This window comes from Notothenia rossii, assembly GCF_949606895.1.
Source record: "Notothenia rossii genome assembly, chromosome: 1".
Taxonomy (NCBI): domain Eukaryota; kingdom Metazoa; phylum Chordata; class Actinopteri; order Perciformes; family Nototheniidae; genus Notothenia; species Notothenia rossii.
In genome coordinates, this window is record NC_136912.1 from 48,576,184 (window position 1) to 48,603,778 (window position 27,595).

Genomic DNA, 27,595 nt, shown 5'->3' on the forward strand with positions numbered 1-27,595 from the left:
AGTTGTAGGGTTTTTACAACAGTTTCAAGAATCAGTCTTTATTTATTTATTCTTGAGTAACTTTACTGATTTATAGTGTAGTGCGTAAGGCAATATCTCATTTGAGTGAGGGGCACCAGCCCTTCATGCATGTCACCCTCTTTGAGAATAGTTCATATTTTCCCTCCAGTTTGGAGAATGATTATTTTATCATATGTTAGTTCAGCAGTGTCAACCAATCCTCTAATCCTAGAATTATTGAGACGCATTAGCGACACCAGGGGTATTGTTTTTCGCAGCAACGATGATGCATAATACCATGACAAAAGCCATTATTGAAACAAGTAAACTATTAGAAATGCTAATGGGAAATGTTTTGTGAATATGCATTTATGCCATCAGAAAGCCATACATCATATGATATTTTTGTACGCCTTGTGGGTACACGGAGAATTTATATTTATTTAATGCAACGTTATGGGTTTTACATTATCCTGTTCATAATAGGGTAATCATTGCAATATTAATTGAGCATTTTATGCTCAAAGGAGGGAGTGTCATGATTATACAGATATGTTGATTTCAGTGACGTAGTTAATAAATAATAACATGTAGTTGACAATAGGTCTCATAACAACAAGAGGTATGCCAAAGCTTGGGCCTTCTCCAAGGAGGGAGTGGTCCAGTTTTAGATATTAGACAAATAGAAGTGGATGAATATGTCAGAACTCTGAGTAATATTATGCAATTTTTGTCTACACAGCAGGCTAGGAAAACTACAGAGATACCAGACGAGACACCAGAAGAGACTCCTGTTTGGCCAGGTGATTGGGTGAGGGTGAAAGTTCACAAAAGACAGTGGGCTCATCCCCGGTGGACGGAAGCGTGAAAGGTTGTAACAAACTTCAAACGCGCTCCGGTTTAAAGTTAAAGAAAAAGGAGCAAATTGACACCACCTCACACATTGTCACCCTTCACTGGCGACTTCCAGAACATTATTGGGAGTTAGGACTGATTTGGCAGAGCTGGAACAAAACAATACATAGAAATAAGATAAAGATAGAAACAGCTCAAAAGACAAATTGTCTATAGATTTTTATAAATTGTACATTAATGTGAAAACCTATTTTTTTTGTTTTACATCTGAAAAAGAGTCCAATTTTTTGTATGTTATTTTTGGACTCATTATTTAAATTCTGTAACGGACACAACCAGGGATAAAATAGAGATGATGACGAGAACAAAGCCAAAGCAATTGTGTGGTCCCCTAGGGATAAGAGTCAGAATAGCATTGTTGATTGTGCTCATTACACTTGACACCTTGTTGGTTGGATGGGGAGTACAATATCAAGTAAAACATGGAACCATTAGTTCACTCATAGAGAATGCCCACATCACTAACAAGACTCCAGTTGCGTTTCACAGACTTTCACTTATCCTCAGAGCCAAAAGATCAGCTGAGCAACAAGAGGAGGAGTTAGAAATACTCGTTCCCAAACAAGAGGCGGTTATAATCAAGATGATTCACCCCCCTATATGCAGTTCTTGTATCAAATGATGAGATGGGTTTAAGTGATCGGGATATGTAAGTGATGGGGATTTACAGATTAGGGGAATCTCTAAATACACTGGATCCATGTTTTAGTCTGTACCAGAAACACCCCCTGTTAAGTTTATGAACAACCGACCGGTGACCTGAGTAGAATTATTGAAAATGATTACAGTTGAAACAGGCTACTAACCCAAAAGTACAGCTTTGTACGTACAAACTCTATGAACAAAATTTCCTAGCAGACAGTGGCGACATTGCAGATATGTCCAGTCACCAAAGTTACTTATGTTCTAAATAACAGTGAGATTTAAAGTGATGGAGAAAATATGGAGACGTTCCTTTATAGTGTGTGAAATATGTGGTGCTTGAAGCATCTAGGTATTTAAATGTATGGAAGAAAGTGGTTTCCTGAAAGAGTTAATTGGAGTAAACATGTTACAGTGGGTGAAAACAATGTTTAGGGATATGGTACAATTATTAGAAAACATTAACTGGGCTTAGATGACATTTAACATCAAAGAAAGATAGTATGGTTAGGAAAATAGAGTGGGAAAGATTGGATTTATTTTACCTCAGTGTGTTAACTATAGATAATGCGTCCCGAGATCTCTCTCTCTCTATCTCCGCCTGTCAGAACGCTACGACCCCAACTTCCAAGCAGACAAAAGACCTCACCACGGAAGACTCCTCCTCCTCCATCGAACAGACAGAGAAGCAGAGCTGAACCAACAATGACAAGACTTTATCCAGAACCATCTCCACCTGAGGAATCCAGAACTACAGGTGACATAAAAGGCACACTCTCATCGGTCCCCCACAGGACATGAAGTTCCAAGCTGAGCCACAAGATTTGGACACAAGAGCAGAGTGTGGGACATGAGAGCAGAATATGCCCTCCATGCAACAAAGTAGAGACTGTAAAGGAGGAGATGAAAAGCAAAGCAGATGGGACACTGAAAAGAGTTACAGCGGAAGGATCCAAGCGCAGATGGACTGAGGAGAAGGTGAACGGAGGAGAAGACAGGCCGGAGGAGTTGGCATGGTCCGGCAGAACGTGAGGGGGTCGTGGCTTGACAACCAGAGGGGGAGAGAAGGAAAACGGGAGTGAGTGAGTTTACACATAAACACACTTATTCACCAACAAGAAATACGTAAAGAAAAATATTTATTAGCCATGAATTAATCAATTGGTGAATTTATAAAGAAAAAAAGAGGAAACTATTAGATAACCCTAAAAACACACTGAGGGTAGAACATATTATTCAATCTTTTCATCATATGAACAAATTATTCTTTAAGAGTTTTTTTATTCATGTGTGAATTTGGGTAAGATTTAATTTGTTACAGTATAGACCTACAGTTTAAAGGGATGGTTTTAGTAACCACTCTATAAAAGCAGACAAATCTTTATTTGTATGGAAAATGTTAAAGGTAGAGCTAGTACCAAGCCAAAGATAGTATTCCAATCTAGAGTATTGATATCTCCATTGTAGCATGGTTATTACCTCAGGAGGGAAGATTAAGGTGGAAATAACAGTTGTTTTTTGTCCAAGATGTAGAGTTTTAAAAAGACAAAAGAGAGATTGCACATTTTAATTAAAAAAAAACTAATATAATTGGGAGTAATACATGGGGGGCCTTGGAGCACTCATTGTGATGGTGCATATTTTACAACAAATATCGTTCAGGGAGAAGGGGTCGCTCGATCCACCCTGCAGATGTTTTAAATCTTACTTGCAGCTTCAGAGGGAGCGCACGGCACCAGAGTATGAGTTTTAAAAGACAAGCGCCACCAGCTCCTAAAGGTCATCCATTCAATCAGTGATGACCTGACTTTTAGAGATGTTATTTAAAGGAAAAACATATCTGCCATAGGTGTAAATTCCTGAATTGAACTGCAAACCATTAATGAAATGACTTCTGTTTTAAAGTTCTTGTTAAAGGAGGGAGTAATTATCACATGCTCTAGCACCCAAGGTTCCACACACTGTTAAAGGGGTTAGCATAGTTATTTAAGAAGACAAGAATTGAAAATAAATTACTATAATGAGTTATTGATATTCCACTGGTTCTCACACCATTTCAGGGACTTTATCACTGCATTAGAACAGACCACCCTAAGTTACTGAGTAGGAACTTTTAAGTGATGAAACTCTACAACTGTTGTAACTGACCAAAATCTTCTCCCAGAAATGACTGTCTAGAATGCCGTACCCCAGAGTAGAACGTACCGATTGATCACGACGGCCCCTTCTAGAGAACATATTACTTTCATACCTTAAATGGTATGAAAGGAGGGAGGGTACATTTCTCATGAGGAGATAATTACAAATGCTAGCAGAACAAGACGACCAACCCCCGTATACAGATGTTGATGACAATGATGAGTTAGTTTAAATGATATGGATGTTCGGAGATGAGATTGATCAATGAATGTCCAGCTGATGTGATTCTTTACATTATGAAATCATGTGAAGAAGTAAGCAAAATAAAATGCTAAAATGGAGTGAATCCATTTCAATTTACTTTACACTATTCCAAGATAGTTTATTTTTATTTTTCAATTTACTTTGCCAATCCAAGATATTTTATTTTATTCTTTATTACTTTATACTATTCTAATATGGTGGATCTCATGTTGTAAAAATCATTGCTATTCTAAAATGGTTTGTTTCTTTTCACTTTGTAAAAACAAGTGCCTTAACACTGAGCGTGGTATGAGAACGGTTTCTGTGAAAGGAGGGAGGAAGAAATGTTCTGATACCAAGCCATTGCTGCTATTTTGAAGAATGATATTGAATGCAAACACTAGAAGTTATACACAAGGGAAAACTTTTATGTTTGAACACAGACAAGAATTTATTTTGTATTTTTGTAAAGCCGGCTGTAAAACCATTCCATTTAATTTTATATTTGTTAATATGAGATATGTAATATGCAAAGTTCAGATGAAGAACTCATTGATTTCAGTATTATACACACCTTTTAGGTGTGTAAGGAGGGACTGTTAGAAATTAAAATCAATGTTTTAATGGGGAAATGTAGTTTAAACATGCCGTCAGTTTTAATGCTCTTTTATACTGAAAAACCAGAAATTCTTGTGCACAAGCAGTTAAGCTTTTATTCTGAAAATCCTTCATCTCCGGTTAGCATTTAGCATGTGGCTAATATACGATTTCCTAAAGAGGTGAATTTAGTAGTGAAATGATATGGAGTGGTGCAAACCGAAGCCTACTGATTTAACACTACAACTATAGATGTCGAGAATAATACCATGCTGAATATTAAATGAAGGTACAGTTTATTTGAATACATTATTGTTTACAGACGAGAGTAGCATGTGACAACATCCGGAATGACCGGAAACCAAACGAGCCGAGAAGTATTTTTTAGAGTTGATTACAGCGTTTAGAATGTGTTAAATGAAAAGTGATGAAAGAGAATATGAGGAGAAACGGCGTGTTAAGCATATATTGAATGTGAAAAGTACCTATCCTCTGTTTAAATGCAATAACGGACATTGGAGACGAGGCGAGCCGGCTGGCGGGGAGGAGCCAGCAGAGGATATATAACAGCACCGGAGGAGAGATCCAGTCTCTTCTCTTCCCTATCGAGGAGCGGATCACAGCTGTTTGTCTGACTGAACAATATCATGCTTGTGACCAACCCGCGCCTTTTTTAATTAAAGTACACAATTGAACTTTCACAGAGATTCCATTTAGTCTCCTATTTTAAAGCTTCTCTCCTGGTCGGGAGAATAACGAACACAGTTAACAGTTCCTGACGCCAAAAGGGGGACCCAAGGAGCAGGAGGCAGACACAGCGGAGTTTGTCTGGCTGAAGGTCATCAGGTCTAGGTGGCTCAACCCCAGGTTCTCCGGCCTCTACAGAGTGACCCAGAGGACATCTCATGGCGTCCGTCGAGAAGAAAAGGGGGACAGCTGGTACCACTGGAGCCAGTGTGCGGCGGGGAAACCTAGGACTCGTCTAGGAAGCGGCCATCAGAGAACTGGAGGAGCAGGATCCTGAGGACATACATCCAGCAGACGGCCCAGAAGCCGCCGTCAGCGGGCTGGGGGACTTCTCGAGGCAGCAGAGGAGTCTACTTCTCTCTGATCAGATTCATTAGTTCCACCTTTGAAGGAAAGGCCGCATCTCCCCCTCCCTATCAGCTGCTCTCATTGGCGTATTCCTTTGAGGGGGAGGGGGGCCCTGAGGATTCAACAACACACAAGGATGCTGCTTTCTGGCACTCAGGTTCTCACTCTGATAGTTCCTTCACTGACATTGAAAGTTGTGTTCTGTTCCCAAAGGTTTAATGTAGGCGGACAGACACAGTAGCAAAGCATGACAGTAGTTATGTTTCAAATGTCTTATGTAAATTGATCTTTTGTTATAAAGATCAAAAGGGGGATTTGTGATGTATTTATTTTTGATATCACCTCATATATTCGTGTGTGTTGAATTTGAAGGGACAGAGTACATTTTTCCTCTTTTAAATATAGCGCAATAGTCTTTTCTTCCACTTTTATGTGTAATCAAAAGGGTGTTTTCTTGGCTATCTGTGGTTGAGAATAATACAAATGACCTTTGACATCTGCTTTGCAGTTCCCAGACCTCTGAAGAGGCCCTGAGTCTCTGGCTTCCTCTGTTAAGTGCTTAAACTATTATTGATTAAGCCAAAGGGCATTTTCCTCAAATATAATGCAGTTAAAGTCCTGTTAATTAGTGATTCATGTCCAGCATGCATTAGTTAAGAAACGATAAGGGTGTTGGTGTGTTGAAATGTACGTGCGTTTCCTGCAAGACTCTTATCAGATCAGGAGATGATTGGGTCACACACAAGTTAGAGAGACAATGGTCCTTCTGATTCTAAAGTAAGCTAACTTGAGGTGAAAGGAAGTTCACAGAAGCCATTAAGCCATAAGAACAATTAACTTATGTTGGTTGACTGATTCGGTGACTGTCATGGGACGATGACGTTTGGATATTTACAAATATGGCTTTCATAAAGAAAAACAGGTGACTGTTGTGTGATAAGATACATGATAGGATGTGTGTGTGTGTTGAAGATGTTTAGGGGGAATGAGTATGTGTCCTGTCAAAGAGTCCTCTGTCATGACTCCAAATCATTGATTTGGGGACTGCCTGAGGGCAGAGGGACAGAAACACACACACGCACACACACACACACACACACACACACACACACACACACACACACACACACACACACACACACACACACAAACGCGCGCCCAGAAGTGAAACCGACACTGCCAACTCACTGGCTAGCTCGCTCAGAAGTAAACTCGCCAATAACAAATACCTAGGGAGGAGCAAGCGATACAACTCCTCCCCACCTGTGTATAAATTTTGTGATCATTTTGAAGATCGGGGCTCTTGTTTCTGACTGGCTGTCGTGGTACGTATATCACATGGTGGTAGAACCTGAGCCCGGAGTACTCTGCAGAGTGCTTCGTGATTAGGTGATTGGGTGATGTATTGTATGTTCTACCATTAACACAGATGATTGTTTAACCCTTATCCTGGTGCTTTGACTTTTCCTTCTTTTAAAACAAACTCATAGAGGAACGGCGCGGAGCAGAGGTTCTGCCCCAACAGGATGGGCAAGTTCAAGTCAAGTCCAAGTCCTAAACTTTGACAAAACGAGTCTTAAAAAGGTAATTATGTGCTTTTCACCAAATGTAATGACATCGATCAACAGAATAATACTTAATAATCAAACTGCTCTTTATTAGTCACATTAATAATTTAATAATCAATTTTCTCTCTGCTGGTAAAGTAACGTGTTTTTTTCTATACCTTACTTTTCCACTGTGTACAACATGTTATAACGGATCTACAATCTATTTTTGTGCAAGGGATAATGTGCAGCGAGGCGGTCTCTATGGGTAAAAGAACACCTGAATCTAGATCACTCTGCAGGTGGTACTTTAACTATATTTTGATGCTAATACTTCTGTACTTTTACTTGTAACATTTTGAACGCAGAACTTTCTATTGTAACCGAGTATTCCTACACTCTGGTACTTTACTCAAGTACAAGATCTCAACTTCTCCCACCTCTGACAATAAATCCTGAGTGGTTACCAAAAACCTGCTTTGAAGGTTATTTTCATTTTACAAATCCTGCACACAGCTTTGCTTTCTCCAATATCATTGAAATGCAGCCAGATGCTGCTTATCTTTTCGGTTTTCGCTAATTTCTTGACTTTTTCCGACACGCTTGCATTTCAATCCGGTATGGAAAGCCATTTGCGCCATTATTCGCGCGTAGTTTCGCACGAATTAACGTGGAGGTCCGTTTATTTACGCGAAATTACGTGCGAATAAACGGGGAGGTCCGTTTAATAAACGGGAGGTCCGTTTGAGTTCAAAGTTTCAGTAACCAATCAGTGAAGAGCAAAGCCAGACCAAAGCAATCTGTAGGTGAAAAGTTCCTGACATTGTGAGGCTGTAAATTGTACGTTATTCCAGATTCAGGGGACTAGGTATTAATTTGCCTTTCAATATAATAACTATATCAATCAATATAACCTGCCTTCATTGTCTTTTAAAATAAAATCGCCTTACCTTACCTTATCTTACTGAAGTGAAGGGTATTTATGTCTCCTTAAATCACCTTTTAAATGTACTTCTTATAACATGGCATGGTGTTACATATCAAAATGTTCAGTCTCTGGTCTTGCTAGAAATACAATGTCACTCACCTTAGAGCACTGTCTTATGAGATACTAAGCTTAGAAATCAGATTTTTGGAAGACTTAAAAACTCTTGTGAAAACACAGATGTACTTATGTCATCAATTTTTTTTGGTGTCTCAGATTTGGTTTTACCAACGTTTTTGGTTCACAAAAGTAGTGAAATATATGAATTACACTATGGGCCTATATAAATGTGTTGTTCATGTCTAAAATGAAAATGTGTAAATTAGAATTTGGAGTAAAATAGTTCTATCACTCTACTTTCACCAGAAAAAAGTTAGATCAGGACTGAGTCATGAATTCATATTCCATACTGAGGTTCATGTGATGTGTACAAATACAAATTGAGCATTACAATTTTTTTTTCAACCAACTATTTATGTTAACATAAGAAACTGTTCATACACTTTTTCACCAATGATTTTCAATGACTTTTCCATGACCAAAAAAAATGAGTCTTTCATGTGGCTAGCATGCGCTGCCTCGCCCATATTCGAAATATCGAATATGTTACAACACAGTTTGCATTTAGCACGTCTTGGGTCAATGTCTTTTGATAACCACAATTGGTACTTATCCTTTAGAAGCGATTCATTGTTGAAACTGCACTTCCCTGGCATCTTTATCTCAAATAGTAGCTCCTGTAGACTAGAGGGCGTGATTGTAAACATCTCTCACCAGCGAAATACTGCCACAGTTGCCATTTTACGTTTCATTATACGATACAGTATTTATTATCATAATAGTATTACTATTTTGGCGATTATATAACATATAAATTATATTTGATGCAACTTTAGTTATATTTCCATGAATTTTCCAAAACTTGGGAAAAATATTGCATTCCATGACTTTTCCAAGTCTTTAATGACCGTACGAACCCTGACAATATCAGAACTTTCTCAACCAAATATTCATTATAAATGTAAAGACAGAGGGAGCAGTGCCATGGTCTTTGTGTCTTCCAAGACAGTGAGTCTGGCTGCCGTGTAGGTGGGGGTGATGGTGCATGGGCTGCTGGTGGCTGTGTCGGAGGGAGGGAGGTGTGCTAGGCGAGACTTCTTTGCTGGCTGGGTTGATCGTGATGGCTGTGGTGAAGGCCTTTGTACCGAGGTGTATCTTAATATTGTGGCAGGCACAGATGGAGATGGAGGCTGCTGTAGTGATGCTGGTCCTCTGGTCCTTGGTGGCGATGGCTCTGGTGAAGGCCCTTGAGCCACGGAAGATCTTGACCTGGGTGCTGGCACAGATGGAGGTTCTTGCTGCTAGGCCCAGGCAGATGTGAAATCGGAAAGAAATATAGGACAATAATTACTTCTAAGTTCATTAAAGGGGACCTATCATGCAAAATTCACTTTTGTACGTCTTTTATACATGAATATGTGTCCCCGGTGTTCCAGGGAACTCACCAAGTGTCAGAAAACAAGACCCTCTCTATTTTCCTCCATACCCAAATCTCTAAAAAAGGGGCTGCAAGGGATCTGATACAGACTGATCCAGATTTGAACACTGTTCTGGCGTCAGGATGGCGGCGCTACGGCTATTGATCAATTCTCCACCTATCAAGGGAATGAGAGGTTGGGCCACGGCCGGCCATTGCTGCTTGAAAGCGCTGGAGACGCTTTAGTACATATGCCAGGCCTGTAAGTGGCACTGTAGTCTGCCACAAAAGCAGCGAAGAAGACTTCCCTTGCATGGTTGCCCTTCCTTTTTATTCTCCGCTTTGGCTCTTTTTCTCCCTCCCCGAGGCAAGCGTTTGCGCCTCCTGCTTTAAAACAAATGAACAATCACTCTATATAATCATATGTAAGTCATTTGAGTCTCTCTCTCTCTTACAACCTATTTAACTATGTTACACCCACACAATGAAAGTACACTATTACTGTAATATTTACATTTACCTATCTTCAAATGGATCCTTGTTGTTGTTGCTGTATTCTCCAGGTTCTGGTGCTCCATCTCCACTGCTGCTAGTGTTACAAGTCCGCTGTGCAGAGCTGGTAATCAGATAATAAGCCTGTTGAACAGGAGAAAAGAATGAAGCAGAGGGAAAGTTGTTGCCGTTTGTGTGGTTGTCCTTATTAAACACATTAATAAATTCACTTACAAATTATATCCATTTTCTCTATTTATCTAATCATTCTCTGGTTTGACGCCACATGTATCTCTGCGTTATGTTGTGTGATCGAATGAATATGACTTCCTTCTTGCCAACCAGGTCTATTATCTGTGCAAACAGAATATAATGACAGCAGGAAATGGCTTCACCATTTTTCTACCTCAATTCTTCTCCTCAGTGAGGCCTGAAGCTAACTGAGAATGTAAAAATACATTTAGCCATTCAAAATAACTGAATATCTGTCATATTTCATTTTCTAATCAAAAATGGACATAAATCCACATGCCATATTATGACTTTCATGAAAGATTAAAGCCTTTTTCATTTACAGTATAATACAGTGATAACAGATAACACACACAACCCGACTGTACTCACTTTAACATGGCTGTTGTAGAGGCACAATATTAGCATAGCATTAGCGCTTTAGCATTTAAATAATATAATAATAATGCATTTTATTTATGGACGCCTTTCAAAGCTCTCAAGGACACCTTAAAGAGCATAATTAAAAACAAGCAACAAAGAAGATCACACAGTAATACAAGACTTAAAAACAAAGACTTAAAAACAACAATCAGTTTAGAAAAAATATTAAGATATTGAATATGAACATATGACCTCAGACCAGCATTTGACCTATTTATACAAACAGAATAAACTTGAAATGTAAGCCAGACTAGTGCACGGAACTCATTACACATAGTAACATAGTAGAGCCCTACATTATTCAGGGAGCAACAGCCTGTGTTAAAGAAGCTAGCGGACACCATTAGCCACACGCTAGTGGCGTAGCTCACAGAATGACATTAAACTACACATAAAACAGTTTCAAACACACTTCTTAGATCGAAATATGACATAATCTGTGTACACACTAATAACCTGTTGAACAGGAGAAATGAATGAAGCAGAGGGAAAGTTGCTGCCATGTGTCTGTCGTCTGTGGTCTTCTTCTTCTTCTTCTCTCGCACCATGCCGTTTCTCTAACGCTAAACCGGAAGTGGCAATACCGTAAACCGGAAGTGAGGCTAAGAACGGCAAACTTAAAGATAACAATACATTTAGCACTCCTAGTGGTGACTTTATGAACTGCAAACAAATTATAACATTATAAAATGCCTGCACATTATATAAACTACTGTTACACACGGCAACGACATTAACTGCAAATAGTCGTGACTTGCGTGAAGTGTAACATTAAACAATATATTAACAAATTAAATACAACATTTATGACACCACTCGTTCCACTCAGTAACCCTCTTTGTTATAAGACATGTGATAGTCTATACACTATCATCTTCTCCACCCATTTACACAAGTGTGATGTTAATGCTATGGGTCTGTAGTTACTGAATACCTTTTTTCGTTCTTTAATAGCTCTGCTACATTCCTCATTCCACCACTGCACCACTTTCCTCCTACTCTCTGTTGTTTTTGGTATAGTTTTATTTGCTGCTTCTTTAATGTGCATTGTGATTTGATTTGAGCACTCCTCATTACTTCCTTCTAGTGCTAACAATTGTGCTGACTCCTTACGGCAAAGTCTACATTTCTCTCAGTCTGCTTTACCAAAGCATCACCTAGAAAATATACTCACTTCCTATTTGTGTTGATGATAGTGAAAACTGGGTAATGATCACTTCCTTTGGTACAGTCACTTTTCAGATACCATTCCCATGATTTAACTAAACTATCCGTCACAAGTGTGAGGTCCAAACATGATTGTGTCCCCCTATTCACATCTATTCTTGCTTTTTGTCCATCATTAAGGCAAAAACAATGATCTTTTCTCTAACATTTCTTCTACAACATCCCCATTACTGTCTGTTTGACTGCTTCCCCATAGGCTGTTGTGAGCATTAAAGTCACCACACCATACTTCCCTGTATGAGCCGTCCCTGCTATTGTCTGTCAAGTTTCAATGTCAATTCAACTCAATTCAAAACCTTTATTTATTCAGGTGAAAACCCATTGAGATCATTGACCTCTTTTTCAATGGTGACCCGCTGCAAGTAGGTTCCAACATGAATACAAACATGACAGAAAAACAAAGAGGACATCATATGGCATATTTACATTGACTACATTTTGTATAGCTAGGAGCATTTACAGATACCAACAGTTTCCGATTGGATAGCATCTATCCTTGCTTTAAAAACATGTAATGGAACCAAACTGCTCAACTTCCATTCCTTTTGCAGACTGTTCCAAATTAGCGGAGCTGCGCATCTAAAAGCTGTATTCCCTAAGAAAGTCCTAGCAGTTGGCACATTTAATACAACCACAGCATTCGATCTCAGGCAGTAGCCATTTACAATACGCCGTGAGATCAGGGAGCAGATGTAGGATGGAAGTTTCCCTAACATTGCTTTGTAAATAAAAAGATACCAGTGATTGAGCCGCCGTGCAGTTAGTGAAAGCAAACCTGCCCTTGCATACAGGGTACAATGATGGGTTAATGCTTTACAGTTTGTCACAAATCTCAGTGCACTGTGATAGGCGGCATCTAACTTGATCAGGTAATTGGCCGGTGCATTCATATAAAACAGATCACCATAGTCCAGCACAGGTAAAAAGGTCACAGTGACTAGCCTTTTCCTGGCCTCAAGTGAGAAACGGGACTTGTTTCTGTAAAAGAAACCTAGCCTAACCCTCAGTTTTCTTAGCAGGTTAATGACATGCAGTTTAAAAGAGAGACAGTCATCAAGCCAGATACCAAGTTATTTGTAACAGGTTACCACTTCAAGTTTTTTCCCTTGCGTAGTTACAATATCTACAACAGGCTCTGGTGTCTTTTTAGCGTTTGAAAAGAGCATTACCTTGGTTTTATCCACATTTAAAAGAAGCTTTAGTTCAGAGAGCTGAGTCTGAACAGTGTTAAAAACAGCCTGTAATTTAACAACCGCCTCCTTAATGGAGGTACCTGCACAATACATCACGGTATCATCCGCATTCAAATGTAAAGTAGCTTCATCCACATTATCACCTAAGCTGTTGATATATATGGAGAATAAAAGTGGACCTAAAACAGAACCTTGTGGTACACCATTAGAAATATTTAACCACTCAGAAGACAGCCCATCAAAATGAACACATTGGGACCTTTCAGAGATGTAGTTCACAAACCACCCCACTGCATGGCTGGATATGCCAATACTGAGTAGCCTCTGCTTTAAGATGCGATGATCAACGGTGTCAAACGCTTTGGAAAGGTCAATAAACAGAGCTGCACAACTCTGCTTATTATCTAAAATACTAGTAATGTCATTCACCACTTTCATTGTTGCAGTGATGGTGCTATGTTTCTTTCTGAAACCTGACTGATGTTTAGACAGGATATCATTTTTACATAAAAACTCCTTTACTTGCTCACTCACTAGTCGTTCGAGCACTTTAGCTAGAACTGACAATTTAGAGATTGGCCTATAGTTATTTAAAATAGTTGCCTCCCCTCCTTTCAGTAAAGGCAAGACATAAGCAGACTTCCATACTTTTGGAATTATATTTGTGCTGAGGGAGAGGTTAAAAAGAGTAGTAAGAGGAAGAGCAATAAAATCTGCAGCTATCTTTAAAAAGAAAGGTTCTACGTTGTCCGGGCCAGCCGGTTTCCTAGGATCTAACTTGGATAATGCTTCATGAACAACACCAACAGTAAAAGGAGTAAAACTGAAAGGGTTTTCCAGACCACATTGTTCAGAGTCAGGGATTAGAGTGTTCACAGAAGCAGAAGCACAGTCAGTGAAATAATCAAACAGAGAGCCACAAGACACAAAATGCTTATTAAAGCAATTTAGCATAGTAGCCCTGTCTGATATAATGCCAGATACTGTGATGAGGCACGGAGGTAGCTCATTTGGGATATCACCAGTGGAAATCGATTTTATGGCTTTCCAACATTTCCTAGGATTATTTAGGTTTTCTGTGGTAACTGACAAATAGTACTTTGACTTAGCACTTTTTATTTGCGATGTGAAGCTATTTCTTAGCTGCCTAAAGCGTAGCCATTCTACCTCTGAGCCTGATTTCCTAGCCTTTGCCCAGGCATTTTTTCTCTCCTGAAGGAGACTGGACAGTTCAGCAGAAAACCAAGGATTGTCTCGTCCCTTCACTCTAAATTTACGCAGAGGTGCATGTCTATCTATAATTTCCATAAAACCAAGATAAAAATAAGACCATGCAGTTTCTACATCAGCACACAGATCGATTTTACCCCAATCAAAATCAAACAGATCATGTACAAAACCCTGCTCCACAAAGTGTTTTTTGTCTCTTTTTAGGATAATATGAGGTTTAACCTTTTGGACCTTAGTGTCCCTAATTGTGGCTACAACACAGTGGTCACTCACATCATTAGCAAATACTCCCACAGATGAGTATTTATGTGGAACATTTGTTAAAATGAGATCAATTAAGGAGGATTTATTTGGGGACTTAATATTTGGGCGAGTAGGACTATCTATAATCTGAGTAATATTCAAAGAGGTACACAGGTTTTTAAAATCCTCTGACACAGAAGTTAACCAGTCCCAATTAAAATCACCAAGCAGCACTATTTCCTTGTAGGCAAGTTGAGATAACATTTTGCCAATGAAGATAAAGAGTCCTTGACAGCTGAGGGGGGTCTGTAGCAGCCCACCACCATGACCTGTTGACCCTTTGTTACTTCGAATGTGAAGATTTTTAAACGGGTTATAGAAATTGACAAGCTTTATGCTTCCTTCTTTCATTGGGATGCACATTTCTACTATGACACATTCCTTGTCTTCAGGGGATGGAACTGGGGGCTGAAAAGAAGAACCGGTTCCGAACCAAAAGAGCACTAGCACGGAGCTAGAACGGGAACTGCGTTGGTGTGAAAGGGGCACTGTGTTCTTTGTTCTGTTTTAGAAAGGAAGTGTGATTAGACAGATTCTGATTCTGAAGAAAACGGATATAATTTGTAAGTGAATCAGAGCTGGTAATCAGATAATAAGCCTGTTGAACAGGAGAAAAGAATGAAGCAGAGGGAAAGTTGCTGCCGTTTGTGTGGTTGTCCTAGCCAGAATGTATTAAACACATTAATAAATTAATCAGTGTGATTGTCATTCATGGGGGTATTGATGGGTATAACCGCCTGGTCGTCTTCCTCCGGGCCTCAGACATCAACAGGAGCACTACCGTGATGGCGAGCTTCATGGACGCGGTGGACAAGTATGGTGTGCCCTCGAGGGTTAGAACCGACCATGGGGGCGAAAACAACTCTGTCTGCCTAATGATGAACATCTTCAGAGGCTCTCACAGAGGCAGTGCTCTCAGTGGAAGAAGCACTCACAACCAGAGAATAGAACGGCTCTGGGGTGACCTGTCGCGAGGTGTGAGCAATGTCTATTACGACCTCTTCAACTTCCTGGAGAGTGAAGGCATAATAGACATAGACAATGAAATGCACATGTGGGCCCTGCATTATGTCTATCTCCCACGCATAAACCATGACCTACGGTTTTTTTTGGACCAGTGGAACAATCATGGGTTGAGGACCGAAACACACCAGAGTCCCATACATTTTTTTGTCCAAGGTTGCCTGTAACGGTAGGGCCAGACCACTTCTGCCATGCAGAGCCTCTTTGGTGGAGGACAAGGAGATGCTCAGGAGGAGCCAGAAAGAGAGGGTGGAGCTGATGCAGGGGATGTTGCATTGGACTGGCCAGAGAGGGTCACCTTACCTCAAAACCAGCACCTGCTAAGCGATGAGGACAAGGAGCAACTCACCGCACAGTTTGATCCTCTTGCTGGTCGTAGAGGAGATCTTGGACTGGACGTCATCCAAAATATACTGTCATTCATGGCAACATTGAATGTTGTCTGATTTTGTCACGGACATGACACATATTTCACAGCGGCCCCCCCGCAAGCTTTACCCTTTGAACTCACACTAATTGCCTTTTTTAAAACGACTACTTTGCACATTTTTCTAGTGTGCAGTGTATATATGTGTGTACCTATGTTTTTATGTTGTAGTATTCAAGTGAATTTTCCTTAAATAAATTACTTAGTTTAAACAATGGTCTCTCTCATTGATGTTCTGATAGTTACTAGCCCCGCTTGTGGCCTGCACTTTGTCACGGTGACTGGGCTTTATATAGTCATCCATTGGGATGTGTTTTCGACAAATAACAGTCAAGACCTCATGAGGAAATTCAATAATAGCCACTAAATGTTTTTTTAAAGAAAACATAATTTGTTGACATTGATATATTACAAAACATATCCCTGAGTTTAACATTGTTCATTAGTCCCACGGTACATAAGCACATACTGTAGGAAAGGAACAAAAAAAAGCTATAGATAAATGCACTATGCATTGCTGCCTGAGAACATGCACAGCTTGAAATGCTATTAATATCTGCATGAAGTTTAAAAAATGGTCTTGTTTCTTTTACTAATTACAATGCTTTTCAACATGTACTGTATCTATCCATTTTCATTCAGTCTTCACACGCGATGCTGTTTCTTGGTGAGCTTGACAGTAATTCTTGACTCCAATGAGGTGAAGAGGCTCAAATTAAGTTTATAATGTATTCTCTGGATATTGTCAGACATCTAGGATATGTTCTTGTGAGTACCTGGGCATAACTTAATAAAATATTCCGACTGACTAATTGTGATACCACTTTTACCTACTGATAATCTAAAACCTAGCAACGGATAATGTAAAATTCTCGTGAAAATATATTGCATCATTGGGAATTGATCACGTTTTCAGGTTTGTTTATTTATTTTTTAAAGACTGATAAAGTTATACATTTGGTGTTCTAAGACCTGGGATGTATGTCATACATGTGTGCCATGGCATACATTCAGCTAAACTGAAAATATCTCCATCATAGCTACACACTGTGTTGTGTGTTCACTTGCACTTCATCCCCTCGTCAACCTGTTTGTATATAAGTCCTGGTTTTCTGTCCTGTTCTTGTCGGTTCCTTGTTTGTCTATGTCATGAAGTTATGTTTTTTCCGTGTTGATTGTTGTTACTTGAGTTCCTGTTCTGCCTGTTAAATATACATTTTTGTTAAGTTTTCTGCTGTCTCCAGTCTCTGCATTTGGGTCCAACCACTCCTTGCTTCACATGACAATGATTGATTTGTACTATATATCGAATTGCTATTTTTGCCATTATTGTATTGTTATTAGTGCTTTTGCAGGGAATTATTATTATTATTACTTTAAATCTCATAGATATTAACACTATTATACATATGGCTGAAATAATCATTATCATTAATTGTTTTGTGCTATTATGTCCCTCTTGTTTTCATATATATATATATATATTTATATATGTGTCCCCTCTTCCTTCACAAGCGGCAAGTTACGGCGGGACATGTCCGGTTCGCTAGTCATTAGTCAAATGTCCCAGTGCAACATGTTGTTTAGTTAAAATATATCTATACATCTAATATGACAGTTTATAAGCATTGACAACATAGTTAAAGGATGATGTACTTACTTTCGTGATGTTGGGAAAAAGTGAATCCCTCGCTCGCGGCGTCCGCAGAGTAGCCCCGCCTACGGAGACGCTGATTGGTCAATTCTTGGTAGCTGCGGGAGCAATTCTTGGTTGCAATACGGGCGCTGATTGGCCAGAGCTCTCAATTCTTGGTAGAATCTTGGTAGCAGACGTGAACGTTATTGGCTGTCGCTACCAAGAATGACCTCGACTCACAGGCGACCGGGAGAGCCACAGCCCCCCATTAAATAAAAAGATTATAAGTCATTCGAAACAGATAATAAAAAAAGCTGGAGAGAAAGAAATTCCACTCCGAGACTCGAACCCGGCCATCTCGAATGTCTGCCCCACACTTAGAACATTATTCTACAAGCAGATTGTAGTAATTTTACACCCACGCAGTGCATGGTCGAAGTGGGCAGTAACTACAGACCTACAGACCCATAGCATTAACATCACACTTGTGTAAATGGGTGGAGAAGATGATAGTGTATAGATTATCACGTGTCTTCGAACAAAGAGGGTTACTGAGTGGAACGAGTGGTGTCATAAATGTTGTATTTAATATGTTAATATATTGTTTAGTGTTACACTTCACACAAGTCCCGACTGTTTGCAGTTAATGTCGTTGCCGTGTGTAACTGTAATTTATATAATGTGCAGCGCTTCAAACAGTGTGCTGCCTTAAAGGCATTTTATAATGTTATAATTTGTTTGCCGTTCATAAAGTCACCACTAGGAGTGCTAATGGTATTGTTATCTTTAAGTTCGCCGTTCGTAGCCTCACTTCCGGTTTACGGTATCGCCACTTCCGGTTTAGCGTTAGAGAAACGGCATGGTCCGAGAGAAGAAGAAGAAGAAGAAGACCACAGATGACAGACGACAGACACATGGCAGCAACTTTCCCTCTGCTTCATTCATTTCTCCCGTTCAACAGGTTATTAGTGTGTACACAGATTATGTCATATTTCGATCAAAGAAGTGTGTTTGAAACTGTTTTATGTGTAGTTTAATGTCATTCTGTGAGCTACGCCACTAGCGTGTGGCTAATGGCTTCCGCTAGCTTCTTTAACACAGGCTGTTGCTCCCTGAATAATGTAGGGCTCTACTATGTTACTCTGTTTAATGAGTCCCGTGCACTAGTCTGGCTTACAGTGGCGGCTGGTGTAAAATATTTTTGGTGGGGCTATGGAAATGGAGACTAAACCTTGCGGTCCGGGGGCTCGTCCCCCGGACCGCAAACTAAACTGCTAAACTGCTAAACTGCACGATATAAAACGGTGGTCTTCAAAGCGGATTTAATCCTCAATCAAAATAATAATATTCAAAGTAATACTGGGCAAGTAATGGGCAAAACTTACCGTTGATTGACGCGCTATGTCAGCGGACTGGTAGCGACACGAACCAGTCATCCGGTACGACCTGGCTGACTATGGCTGTGACTGTGTGACTGACCCAAGCCTCGTCGTTCTGATAGCTCCGCCCCTTCGCTCCAACCCCCCTCCCTCCTCCCACATCTACAGGTGAAAAATACTTTTGCGACACATTTATCGCAAGAAGTGTAGCAAAAGTCAAGACTGCAGATTTGTTGATTTATACTGCCACAGAGCAGATTCGTCAAGTTGTAATGACTTATTTGAGAGGTTTGAAGGATTATTTGAATTATTTGAAGTATTAAAGTACCGTGTTATGGCAGGAAAGTTAAATCTAGTATATTCATTTTAAAGTCACCTTATATATATTCATGTGTGTTAAATTTGAAGGGACAAAGTATATTTTCCCTCCCCAATATATTGAGGTGAAGTCTTTGTGTTCAGGGATGTGAGCAGGGGACATCCTTATTTGGGGATAGCTCCAAAACTCTGGAATGTTTCCCTCGTAAAAGAAGAGGTTGCGTTACACATGCTTAGGGCAAATGTGTGTGTTTTCATTGCAGTAAATATATGTGCTGCGTGATTACTGTTCAACTATACCTCTGTTTTTATTCTTTCATGTGTGGGTACTAAATGGCTACAAACATCGTGGAGAAATTAGCCTAAACATGTTTTATTACTCTATATGAAATGGAAGCAGCTTTTATGACAGGGACGAGAGAGCTGGGGGAGGGGACATTCTTCTTAAGATTTTCAGCATGTCAATTATCAGGGAAATCTACTTGTTTTAAATAGATGTGTGTGGTTAATTACTTTGTATTAATAATAACAGTATGTGTAAAGGAAGCTGGAAATATGCAATGTGAAACCTTTTATTTGAAGTAAAGATGTGAACAATAGCTCAAATGGCTGGAAAGGCTGCAGGACAAATGAGTGTGTTCTCTATATTGGGCCTGTCATGTCCAAGAAACTTATTGTGAAAGTTTATTCTTTATGTTAGAGTTGTCATGTCCCTTTGTCTTGTGCTTTATGTCTATACCCTTAATTATTTCTTCCTCTCATTTCAGGCCTCCACGCTCCCCGCCCCTTTTCTGTCTCCTGCGTCCTTGATTATTTTCCCCGCCCTGATTGTTTCCAACTGTGTCCCCTTTACCTGTGTATATATTGTGTTAGCTCCCTCCTGTTAATTGTCAGTTCGTTGTCTCACGAAGACCACGTATCGGCTTACCTCACGGACCTTTTCACGGACCTTTCACGGACCTATGCTATAGATCGCATTATAGTTTTCCTCAAAAGAGTGGTTTTGTTTTCCTTGTTTTATTACTGTGCAAATTCCAGTAAAGTCTTTATTTTGAAACGCTATCTGAGTCTGAGTTTTGAGTCGTGCAATTGAGTTCATGCCTCAGTGTTCTCCCCTTGACAGTACGAACTGACCATCAAAATGAACTCAGCCGACTCAGATCAGATTAAGAACGCTATCCGTTCTCAGGGCCAACGTCTTGGGCAACAAGAGGAGCGTATGGCCACCATGCAGCAGGGAGTGCAGGATCTAACCAGCAGCCAGGGGGAACTACAAACATCGTTGACGACCCAAGTTAATCTACTGGCAGCAGAGGTTCAGCGTGTGCTCACTCACCTGCAGGCTGTTTTCTCCTCCTACGACTCCTCCTGTTCCAGCGGTGACCGGATTCGATCCCAACCGGGTTACTGAGCCGCACAGGGCTTCCATGCGTCTGGCTCCACCCGAAAGGTACTCCGGGGACTCAGAAGGCTGCCGGCCGTTCATCGTGCAGTGTGAGTTACACTATCACCACCAACCGGCTGCTTTTCCCACGGACATTTCCAAAGTGGCTTTTATGATCTCTCATCTCTCCGGCCGAGCAGCAGCGTGGGCCACGGCAGAATGGTCCCGAGGCTCGCCTATCTGCGGGTCTCTGGAAAACTTCATAGACACTATGAGGAAGACCTTCGATCAAACCACGCCGGGCAGGGAAGCAGCTCGGGCTCTGATCAAGCTGCGACAACATCAGCGGAGTGTGGCTGACTACGCCATCGAGTTCCGGACTAAGGCAGCCGACAGCGGCTGGAACTCCGCTGCATTGTTTGACGCTTTCGTCAGCGGTCTCTCGGATTCTTTACAAGACCAGCTGGCGCCTCTCGATCTGCCCGCTGATTTGGACTCTGTCATATCCATGGCTTTACGTATAGACAATCGTTTGACGGAGAGGAGAAGGAATAAATCCAAGGATGCGGTTGATCCACCTCTCCAGAGGAGACGCTCGCCGCTGGATATTACTTCTTCTTGGAGGCCCCGTCACCCCTCACCACCTGCGTTCCGGACAACAGCGCCCCCTGGCTCCGTGGAGGAGCCAATGCAGTTGGGCCGCGCCAAGCTGTCGCTGGCAGAACGTCAGCGTCGATTCAAGGAAGGTCTGTGTTTCTACTGCGGGCAGCGCGGACACCCACAAGCGGCTTGTCCGGTAAAAGAGGAGGCTCACCAATGAAGAGGAGTACGTTGGTGAGCCGGATCTCTTCCTCTGACTTTCCTCCTCGCACCCTGACCCGGATCCAGGTAAAAATCAGAGACAATGTAGTTACTCATGGTGTTCTCATTGACTCAGGGGCGGACGAAAGTCTTATGGATTGGGGTTTAGTTAAAAAATGGGACATAAAAACTAAACCTCTACCCCAGCCTCTTGAAGCGAGTGCTCTCGATGGGCGGCTGTTGTTTAAAGTGACTCACCAAACGGAGCCTTTAGAAGTAAGATGTAATGATAACCACCATGAGACAATGTCTTTTCACTTATTTAACTCAGCCCAACATCCACTCATTTTGGGGTTTCCCTGGTTGAAACTTCATAACCCTCACATAGATTGGCAATCTGGGAGGGTGGAGGGGTGGGGAAAGAATTGCATTGATCTCTGTTTTAAGCAGGTAGCAGAGATTGACAGGGGATGTAACACTGGGAGTGTTAGGCAGGATACAGTCCCAAAAATATATCTTCCGGATGTACTTTCAGTTCCTTCCTGCTACCACGACCTTAGTGAAGTTTTTAGTAAGTCCAAAGCTCTGGCTCTTCCTCCTCACCGCTCCTATGACTGTGCTATTGACTTGATTGCCGGGTCTCCCATTCCTAAGGGTCGACTTTATGCAATTTCAGGACCTGAGAAAGAGGCCATGAAGGACTATATTGATGCCTCCCTCAAGACAGGGCTTATTCGTCATTCCTCATCCCCAGCAGGGGCAGGGTTTTTTTTCGTGGGCAAAAAGGATGGGTCTCTTAGGCCCTGTATCGACTACTCACCTCTCAATGACATTACGGTTAAAAACCGGTACCCCCTCCCTCTCATCTCGTCCGCTTTCGAGCAGCTTCAGGAAGCCAAGGTTTTCACCAAATTAGACCTGCGGAACGCCTATCATTTGGTCAGGATCAGGGAGGGCGATGAATGGAAGACGGGTTTTAACACCCCTTCAGGACATTATGAATACCTGGTCATGCCGTTTGGATTGTCAAACGCTCCTGCAGTCTTCCAGGCTATGATCAACGACGTGGTGAGGGAGTTTCTGAACCGTTTCGTTTTTGTTTATCTGGACGACATTCTGATCTACTCCCCTGACCTTCACACCCACAAACAACATGTCCGCCTGGTTCTACAGAAACTGCTCCAAAATAAGTTGTTTGTCAAAGCTGAAAAGTGTGAATTTCATGTGGAAACAGTCACTTTTTTGGGCTTCATCATTTCCCCAGGTCAGGTTATGATGGACCCAGAGAAGGTTAGCGCAGTAGCTTGTTGGCCTACCCCTGACTCTCGCAAAAAAGTGCAGCAGTTTTTAGGCTTTGCTAATTTTTACAGACGTTTTGTGCGGAGCTTCAGCGCTATTGCAGCCCCTCTTCGTGTCCTCACGTCCCCTCAGGTGCCTTTTGTGTGGTCTCCTCAGGCTGAGGAGGCTTTTTCTCGGCTGAAAAAGATGTTCACCACTGCCCCCATACTTACCATGCCGGATCCCACTCGCCAGTTCGTGGTGGAAGTGGATGCCTCCAACGAGGGGGTGGGAGCGGTCCTCTCCCAGCAACAACAGAAGGACAACAAACTTCACCCCTGCGCCTTCCTGTCCAGGAAGCTCTCCCCGGCAGAGAGAAATTATGACGTGGGAAACCGTGAGTTGCTGGCCGTGAAGTTAGCGTTGGAAGAGTGGAGGCATTGGTTGGAGGGAGCCGAGCATCCTTTTGTGGTCTGGACCGATCACAAGAACCTGGAGTACATCAGAAAGGCCAAAAGACTGAACTCCCGCCAGGCTAGGTGGACCTTGTTTTTCAACCGTTTTGACTTTGTTCTTTCCTACAGGCCGGGGTCTCAGAATGTCAAGCCTGACGCTCTGTCCCGTCTGTTTGACCCTGTGCCTGCAGCCAAGGAGCCGGAACCCATCATCCCATTGAACCGGGTGGTAGGAGCGCTGACTTGGCCAGTAGAAAAGGAGGTAATACGTGCCAATGCTGGAGCTCCTGCACCAAGGGGTTGCCCGCCTAACCGGATTTTTGTTCAGGAGGCCGAGCGACCACAGGTGATCCACTGGGCTCACACTTCGCTGCTCACCTGCCACCCCGGAGTCAAGAGAACTATGTTCATTGTTAAACAACGTTTCTGGTGGACATCCATGGAGAAGGAGGTGAAGGAGTATGTGGAGGCGTGCCCTATCTGCGCTCGAAACAAGACCTCTTCCAGGTCGCGAATAGGGTTATTACAACCACTCCCTATTCCCAACAGGCCCTGGTCAGAGATCTCCATGGACTTCGTCACTGGCCTGCCCCTCTCTAGAGGTAAAACCACAGTTCTCACGGTAGTGGACAGATTTTCCAAAATGACACATTTCATTGCTCTGCCAAAGATGCCCTCAGCTAAGGAAACGGCGGAGGTCATGATGCAGAATGTGTTTCGGCTTCATGGTTTCCCTAAGGATATTGTCTCCGACCGGGGCCCCCAGTTTGTGTCACGCTTCTGGAAGGAGTTCTGCAGCCTCATCGGTGCCACGGTCAGTCTCTCGTCTGGATATCATCCGGAGTCTAACGGCCAGACAGAGCGCCTAAATCAAGAACTGGAGACCTGCCTGCGCTGCCTGGTGTCCCAGAATCCATCCTCCTGGAGCGAGCACCTCACCTGGGTTGAGTATGCACACAACATCCTCCCTACTTCTGCCACGGGCCTGTCCCCGTTTCACTGTGTTTATGGCTACCAGCCGCCACTGTTCCCAGCCACGGAGAGGGAGGTCACGGTCCCGTCTGCCCACGCTCTGGTCAGGCGTTGTCGGCGCGTGTGGGCTGCGGCTAGGAAGATACTCTGCAGGAATTCACAACTGGTTAAGAGAGCAGCAGACCGAAAACGCCGACCAGCCCCTGTATACCAGCCAGGCCAAAAAGTCTGGCTCTCTACACGAGACCTTCCCCTCCACGTACTCTCCCGAAAACTGGCTCCCCGGTTTGTGGGTCCTTTTCCCATCACCAAGGTCATAAACCCAGTCTCAGTGAGACTACGGCTTCCCAGGGCCATGAAGGTACATCCCACCTTCCATGTAGGGAAATTAAAACCATTGAAGGAGAGCGCTATGGTTCCCACCGTCAAACCCCCCCCCGCCCCCCCGGATGATCGATGGAGGTCCGGTTTACATGGTCAAGTCACTATTGGCTAGTCGGAAAAGGGGTAGAGGGCGACAGTTACTGGTTGACTGGAAGGGTTATGGTCCTGAGGAGCGGCAATGGATTCCTTCCCGCTTCATCGTGGACAAAAGCCTCATTGAGGATTTTGACCGCCTCAACTCAGAGGAGCCTGGGCCGTCAGGAGCCGTCCCTAGAAGGGGGGGTACTGTCATGTCCAAGAAACTTATTGTGAAAGTTTATTCTTTATGTTAGAGTTGTCATGTCCCTTTGTCTTGTGCTTTATGTCTATACCCTTAATTATTTCTTCCTCTCATTTCAGGCCTCCACGCTCCCCGCCCCTTTTCTGTCTCCTGCGTCCTTGATTATTTTCCCCGCCCTGATTGTTTCCAACTGTGTCCCCTTTACCTGTGTATATATTGTGTTAGCTCCCTCCTGTTAATTGTCAGTTCGTTGTCTCACGAAGACCACGTATCGGCTTACCTCACGGACCTTTTCACGGACCTTTCACGGACCTATGCTATAGATCGCATTATAGTTTTCCTCAAAAGAGTGGTTTTGTTTTCCTTGTTTTATTACTGTGCAAATTCCAGTAAAGTCTTTATTTTGAAACGCTATCTGAGTCTGAGTTTTGAGTCGTGCAATTGAGTTCATGCCTCAGTGTTCTCCCCTTGACAGGGCCTGTGTGAAGTTTGACTATTTGAAAAGCATCTCTAATACTGCTTAAGAGCATAGGTAATATGTTCCTCGTTATTATTGATATGAAAGTAATTTACATGTATTACGTATATTTAGCTAACTATAACAACTATATCTTAAAACATACTTTTAACTTGTGTGTGGTAACCTGAGGGGGGGAAGATGGACACAGGGACAAAGGGCCATAAAGGGGATGTGTGTGGGCTGGCTGCAAGATGTGAAATAAGATAAGGAAACTTGTTGTTTAGAGCAGGTTCGTACCAGACACCAAAAGGTATCTGGTTTTCGTCAAACTGAAAGAGTCTTTTTGTTTCCGGGTTTCTTCTGCTGTGTCGCGCTGATTGGGTACGACAGGCCATGTGTTGGTCTCTCCCAATGAGATGACCTCTGGGGGAAGCATTCACACACCTCCTCCTGTGTTTTTAGTATGAAAGCCTGTGTTTTCCTTTGGTTCGCGCTCTTGTTTTTGACTGGCCGTTCCTGAGAAATGTCTCACACGGTGGTAGAACCTGAGCCCGGAGTACTCTGCAGAGTGCTTCGTGATTCGGTGATGTATTTGTATGTTTGCACCATTAAAGCAGATTATTGTTTAACCCTTATCCTGGCTGCTTTGAAATTTTCCTTCTTTTGAGAACCCGTTCATATAAGAACGGCGCGGATCAGAGATTCTGCCCCAACAGGTTTTAATAACCAAGTTGCAGTTGTAATGGAAAATTATATTTTTAAAAAAAGGATTTTTCTCCAAGTGAATATTTCATCACTAAGTTCATTTTTTTTCTACAAGCTACAAAACTTATTTTTTTCTTCTGTGACTGTGTGACTGTGTGTGAATTTGGTTCACATTTACGTGGATATTTTATACAAGTGTACATTTGGTTCACAGTTACGTGGATATTTTATACAGTGTAAATGTATGCACACAAGCTCAGATTTTTTTTCTGCAAATGCTCACATCAGTTTTTACACGCTCTCGCATTTTGCACCATATCTACATTCATACTTTGGGAACACTCAAATTATTTAATTCCCATTTAATATCACGAGACTAAATACGAACATTGTGTGTGTGTGTGTGTGTGTGTGTGTGTGTGTGTGTGTGTGTGTGTGTGTGTGTGTGTGTGTGTGTGTGTGTGTGTGTGTGTGTGTGTGTGTGTGTGTGTGTGTGTGTGTGTGTGTGTGTGTGTGTGTGTGTGTGTGTGATACTTGCCAACCCTCCCGATTTTCGCGGGAGACTTTCTCCCAATTTCTGACAAAATCAGATTTACTCACGGCTGTTTCCACTCGGACTTTAATACAGCTGCACCATTGTTTGGTTTCCATGGTAGCGCACCTCTTTAACTGCGCGCGCAACTCAAAGTCCGAGAGGGTGAGGAAGATGAAAACTGAACAAGAATTGACAACTCGACCCTCTGCTCACTCCTTTCCTGTAAAATACAGGTCCAGCCCACACATATGCTCCATGGTGCTACAGGCATTGCCCTTACAACTACAATAAGCATGTAAATGTTAATCTACAGCTCCGTTGATCCACTAGCACCGGAGTTTCCACCTGCAGACACAGCTGTTACAGAATGGTTTAGGCTAGGTTGCAGCTCCACCCTGTGGACGTATTGTGCCTGTGTTATATATATATCTGCCTCACGTGACTCTACCCCAGTTGTATGATTACCTGCTTAATGTTGAGACACAGCCTGATTTGCCTTGTTTATTAATGCACCTACATCTACAAACATGGTGTCAGAAGCTCAAATAGGACCCAGCTGTGGACTGCATGCTACTGTCCGTCGCTGAGACGGCGTGCATTTATTTGTTTTGGTGAGGTTTAGCAGTTTCAGTTAGCTTGTTAGCATTAGCGTCACGTTGGAACAATGGCATCCAGCATCCCACCTCCGGAGCCTATGAAGATGGCGGGGGACATCGACGGCAACTGGGTGAGCTTTCGAGCAGAATTTGAGGATTATCTGCTTGCGACCGGGCTCGGCGAGAAAGAAAAGCCGGTACA

At 42.2% G+C, this 27,595-nt stretch overlaps 1 long non-coding RNA gene across 2 annotated transcripts; it reads right to left on the reverse strand.

Annotated features, from left to right (window-relative positions):
- Window positions 1–8,494: 8,494 nt before the first annotated feature.
- On the reverse strand, window positions 8,495–11,392 carry LOC307015483. Of its 2 annotated transcripts, none has more exons than XR_013801550.1 (3): window positions 11,264–11,392; window positions 10,161–10,276; window positions 8,495–9,521 (listed from the first exon to the last, which is right to left on the reverse strand). It is a non-coding gene; the product is annotated as an uncharacterized lncRNA (long non-coding RNA). The 2 variants fall into 2 exon arrangements; XR_013801551.1 differs by having other exon boundaries at window positions 11,257–11,389.
- Window positions 11,393–27,595: the final 16,203 nt, after the last annotated feature.